This window comes from Thamnophis elegans, chromosome 12 (genome assembly GCF_009769535.1).
Source record: "Thamnophis elegans isolate rThaEle1 chromosome 12, rThaEle1.pri, whole genome shotgun sequence".
In the NCBI taxonomy this organism is placed as follows: Eukaryota; Metazoa; Chordata; class Lepidosauria; order Squamata; family Colubridae; genus Thamnophis; species Thamnophis elegans.
In genome coordinates this window covers 28,244,608-28,250,607 of record NC_045552.1, presented here as the reverse complement: position 1 = coordinate 28,250,607, position 6,000 = coordinate 28,244,608, and positions in this window count along the sequence as shown.

The following is a 6,000-nucleotide window of genomic DNA, read 5'->3' as shown; positions in this document are numbered from 1 at the left end:
AAATATTACATCCTTTACTGAAAAGGCAATGAAACAATGGAGAACTGAGTTGGCAGTAGGAAATGAGAGCTACGGAATGGTTAATATCAAGCGAGGAATTTTCCAGGGTGATTCACTTTCACCTCTTCTCTTCATTATCGCAATGATCCCACTATCAGTAATCTTAAAAAAAATGAAATTAGGCTACCAAACAGCCAAAAAAGCTGAAAAAATTTCGCATTTACTATATATGGACGATTTGAAACTCTATGGCAAGTCAGAAATAGAAATCCAATCATTGACAAATACAGTCCGAGTATTCAGCACCGATATTTCAATGCAGTTTGGCATGGAAAAATGCGCCACTGTATCCATAAAAAGGGGCAAAATCACTGCATCTGAGGGAATTGAAATGCCCAATGGCCAACTAATTAAATGCAAAGAAAATGAAGCCTACAAATACTTAGGCATTCTGCAGTTGGATAACATCAAGCATGGAGAAGTAAAAACTATTGTCAGGCGAGAGTACACCAACAGAGTTAGGAAAATTTTGAAATCTAAATTGAATGGTGGAAATACAATCAAGGCCATAAATACCTGGGCAATACCAGTTATAAGATACACAGCTGGCATAGTTAACTGGACACAAGCTGATTTGGACCTTTTGGATCGAAAAACCAGGAAACTAATGACAATGCACTACAGTTTACATCCACGTGGTGATACTGATAGACTGTACCTGCCCCGAAAATCAGGTGGCAGAGGATTATTACAAGTGAAGCAAACAGTTGAAGAAGAAAAACATGCACTGGCTGATTATTTAAAAGAAAGTCAAGAACATCTATTAATCGAAGTAAAGAACAAAAAACTACTGAAGGCCCAACAGACAAAACAAGAATACAGAAAAGATGTGATAAAATCAAGAATGGAGAGTTGGCAGAACAAAGCACTGCATGGTCAATTTCTGGAAAAAATAAAAGATAAAGTGGACAGTGAACAAACTTGGTTATGGTTAAAAACAGGTACATTAAAGAAAGAAACAGAGTCACTAATCCTGGCTGCGCAAGAACAAGCTATCCGCACAAATGCCATTAAGGCCAAAATCGAAAAATCCTCTGATGATGCCAATTGCAGACTTTGCAAAGAAGCTGATGAAACTGTTGATCACATACTCAGCTGCTGTAAAAAAATCGCGCAGACTGATTATAAATTGCGGCACAATTCAGTAGCACAAATGATCCATTGGAATTTGTGCAAAAATTATAATATTAAAACAGCAACAAACTGGTGGGAACATCAGCCTGAAAAAGTCACCGAAAATCAGATGGTCAAGATCTTGTGGGATTTCCGTATACAAACCGACAAAATACTGGCGCATAATACACCAGACATCACACTGGTTGAGAAAAATAAGGTCACAATCATAGACATCGCAATACCAGGTGATAGCAGGGTCGCCGAGAAGGAACATGAAAAAATCGCAAGATACCAGGACTTAAAAATCGAAATTCAACGACTATGGCACAAACCAGCAGTGGTAATTCCAGTGGTAATTGGCACACTGGGTGCTATTCCAAAAGCACTGGAATTACATTTAAAACAGTTAAAAATTGACAAAATCACCATCAGTCAAATGCAAAAAGCCGCACTGCTTGGATCTGCACGCATATTACGAAAATACGTTACGACGTCCTAGGCCCCTGGGTGGGGCCCGACTAGTAACCAATGCCAAATCCGGCGAAACAACTGGCCGCTGTGATACAATTGTACAACAACAACAACAATAATAATAATAATAATAATAATAATAATAATAATAATAATAATAATAGTAATTAAAAGATAAGAGAAAACAGTATACATGTGGAGTCAAATTACATTAAAATCTAACACATCTCGTCAAACCTGATCTATATCCCCTCCACCCTCCCCCCCAACCCCCCCAACCTTCCCCCCCCCGACTTCCCAGAACCCGTACATGGTATAGATTTTAACAAAAACAGTCTAAAATATATTGGAAAAAAGAATAAGAAATTGATAACATCTTTACATTGAACTTAGCTCCTCCTTGCTAAACTAACTTTAAACAATTTAAATCATTCCTGATCTTAAGCATAAGCTATCTGGAATTTCTTAGTCCCATATTTATTTTGTATATAATCAATCCATTTTTTCCAGTCTCGTTTATATCTCTCGTTTGAGTGGTCCTTAAGATATGCAGATATTTTAGCAATCTCGGCTAAGTTTGTAACTTTCAATGTCCATTCTTGAGTTGTAGGCAAGTCTTCCTTCTTCCAGTATTGCGCCACCAACAATCTTGCTGCAGTTATTAAGTGCAAAATCAAGTTAATTTCTACAGCTGTACAGTCAGTAATTATACCTAACAAAAATAACTGAGGAGTAAACTTTATCCTTTTTTAAAGAACATTTTGCATAATCCACCATATTTTTATCCAAAATGCCTTAACCTTTTGGCAAGTCCACCATATATGAAAATATGTAGCATCGAGAGAACCACATCTCCAGCATTTAGGTTGTAAATTTGGATACATAGAAGCCAACATTTTAGGATCTAAATGCCATCTATAGAACATCTTGTAAAAATTTTCTCTCCGGTTTTGGGCTTGTGTAAATTTTACATTTCTTACCCAGATTGTTTCCCAAGTATCCAACATTATTGGTTCTTCAATATTTTGAGCCCATTTTATCATGCAATCTTTAACTAGTTCTGTTTCGGAATCCATCTGTACTAATACATTGTATATCCTCTTTATATGCATTAAACTTTGATCTCTTATTTGTTTAAATAAATTATCCTCAACTTGCGTGAAACCAATTTTTTGATCTGTTTTCCACCTGGCTTGTAGCTGTCCATACTGGAACCATGTTTGAATTACCTTTTCCTCTTTTAATACATCTAAAGATTTTAGTTGTAATACACCCCTTTCTAGGGTAAGAAGCTGTCTGTAAGTAATTATATCCTGGTTTTGTGCTACATTCATATTTTCTATTGCATGTCTAGGAATTGCCCACATGGGTATCTTGTCATTTAATTTATATTGATATTTTTTCCAAACCCGCAGTAAAGCATTCCTTAAAATATGAGTTTTAAAATTTTTGTCCACTTTTTTGTTGTATAGCAGGTAAGCATGCCAACCAGATCATACCCCTCGATATTAAGTATTCTATCATCATTTAACTAAAATTTATTGTGACATTTCATTTCATCATCCTGTATCCTTCCAGAGATAGTGTAGTCCAATATTTCTTGCCATTTGTAAAGTCTGTATTCTAAGTGTTTTCTTGATAAGTCTTATGTGGACTTCTCTTAAGAACTTGTTGCTCATTGCATGTCTTATAAAAATTTGAACCCTCTATTTGCTCTTTTTATCAGCTTAACTTTTGTTATCATTAGTGCTTCTGCCGAGCTTACTCTCATTATTTCTGCCAAATTTTCTCTCATTTCTTCATCTATTTTCTGACATCTGAAACAAAGTTCCTGTTCATCGATTTCTCCTTTCCGTATTTCACACGTCATTTCCCCCCACTCTCAGTTTGCTGTCAGTGTCAACAATTTTCTTATCACTTTCATATGTCTGTGTTATTTTTCAGCTCTGTCCTCAAACTTCATCACTGTCCCCGTACTTTCTGTATTTTGATCTATAATTTCAAGTCTCTTTTCAATTCTCTCTGTAATTATTAAAACTTTTTGAATTTCTAAGAAAATTCTTTGAAAAGTTAGTGCCTTTTCTTCTTCATGTTGTGCCATTTTCCAGGTTATAAACACTGCCAAAACATCCAAGACTTTTTAGGTCAAACAAATTCAGTGGAGTTTTTCAAATCAAAGCTTTCTCTTTCTTTCAAAGGAACACCTGTATCAACAAAACGTTTTCCACTGAGCCTTTCAGTAATCAAAGCTTATAGCATTATCAGATATTGCCAAGCCTCTAGCCACTGGATGGCAGTGTTACCTCTTTTCCATCTGTTTCTACCTCTCTCTGTAAACACCAAGTTCTGAGAGAGGGAAAAAAATGTGTAAAAATTAAGCTCTGTCCAAGCCTTACGAGAGAAGAAGCTTTTAATCCAATGGAAAAAGTACAGAGGAAGAAGGAAAAAAGTAGACCAGTCCAGTTTAAAAGTAAGAGGCATTTGTAAAAGTCCATCATAGAAAACAAACAAAGTTAAGGTAGAAAAGATAACACGATAGTCTTAAAACAGGGTTAATACGCTGCTTATTTTCTTCTGTCTTCAATTTTATTTTAAATTCCAATTCTTCTGGGTTTTCCCTTCTCTAATAATAATTTTTTTCTCACCATTTCGACACCACTCCTGTACTGCTTCTGTTTCAGAGGCTTGTCCCAACCTTCTGCAGCCGTTTTGGTTGCTTCTCTTGTAGCTGGCAAAAAGAGCTTTATATGTGATTTCATATAAATTGTAAGTGAGGACTATGGAAAGGATGCACAAAAAACTTGTAACCAATCAACACACTGTATGTAATTGAAGACGGCTTTATGTTTTATGTTTTGTCAATGTCTGTCTAAAAATAAAAACTTTATATTAAAATAAGAATAGAATAGAAAAAGAAATAGAATAGAATAGAATAAGAATAAAAATGGAAATAGAATAGAAATAGAAATAGAAATAGAAATAGAAATAGAAATAGAAATAGAAATAGAAATAGAAATAGAAATAGAAATAGAAATAGAAATAGAAATAGAAATAGAAATAGAAATAGAAATAGAAATAGAAATAGAAATAGAAATAGAATAAGAATAAGAATGGAAATGGAAATAGAATACAAGAGAATAGAATAGGACTTGGAAGTCTTCTAGTCCAGCCCCCTGGTCACACAGGAGGACCTATACCACTGATGGCTAACCTTTTCTGGACTGAGTGCCCAAATTGTGTGTGAATTGGCATGAATGTGCGCATGTGCACCCAAACCCTCCAAATGCAATGTACATGTGATCCCACAGCAAGCGGCATGTCCCCTACACTTGCATACATGCCCCCCCCACAAGCACCCCACCATCTGCACATGCACGACAGGGACCTGAAGACCAGCTGGCCAGAAGGAGGTGAGCGAGCAGCCGTGGCAGAGCTGAACTGAGGAGACAGCTTGTGTGCCCATAGAGAGGGCTCTGCATGCCACCTCTGGCAAGTGGGCCATAGGTTTACCATCGTGGACCTGTACCATTTCAAAGAAGTGACTGTCTAGTTTCTTCTTAAATGGATGGAGACTAAGGAAGCAGAGAAGCAAGCTGCAATTAAGGAGAAACACCCAGAGAGTCAGAACAACCAAGCAGTGGGAAAACCAATCTTCATAACTTGTGGGTGCTCCAACTCTGGAAGTTTTAAAGAAGAGTTTGGACAACCATTTCTCTGAAGTGATATAAGGTCACTTGCCTGAGCTAGGGGTTGGACTAGAAGTTCTCCAAAGTCCCTCCAACTCAGTTATTCTGAAATAATTGGAGAGTTCCACTCAGTTCAAAATTTATTCTGATTAAGACAATAGCTGTTCAGTTCAGTTTCAGTTTATTTAATTTATATGCTGCCCTTTTCCCCCGAAGGGGACTCAGGGCTGCTCACAACTCGAACCGGGGAGGGGGATACAGACAAAAGATTTAAAAACAAAAGCTGTGACTCATAACAGCAGATAACTGTGTTCAGTGAGAGCATTGAAGATATCCATTTTTAATAGGTAAGGTGACCAGATGTCCCGCTTTTGGTGGGACAGTCACGATTTTGCACAATTTGTCCCGCGTCCCACAGCGTTCTTAAAAAGTCCCGATTTTTTTTTAAAAAAATTATCTTTACCAATATAAAGAGGCTGCAAGGCCGTGGCAGATATGGGTCGCCAGTGGGTCTTACTGATTTTCTAGGATACCTACAAGTTGCCCACTATGTCCTCCATATTCGGGGAGAGACACTCGCTCCCGCGCAGCACGATCACGCCGCAGGTTTTCAAAGCCACACTCTTGATTGGCTCGCAAATGGCCGGACAATATTTTGTCCCTTCTG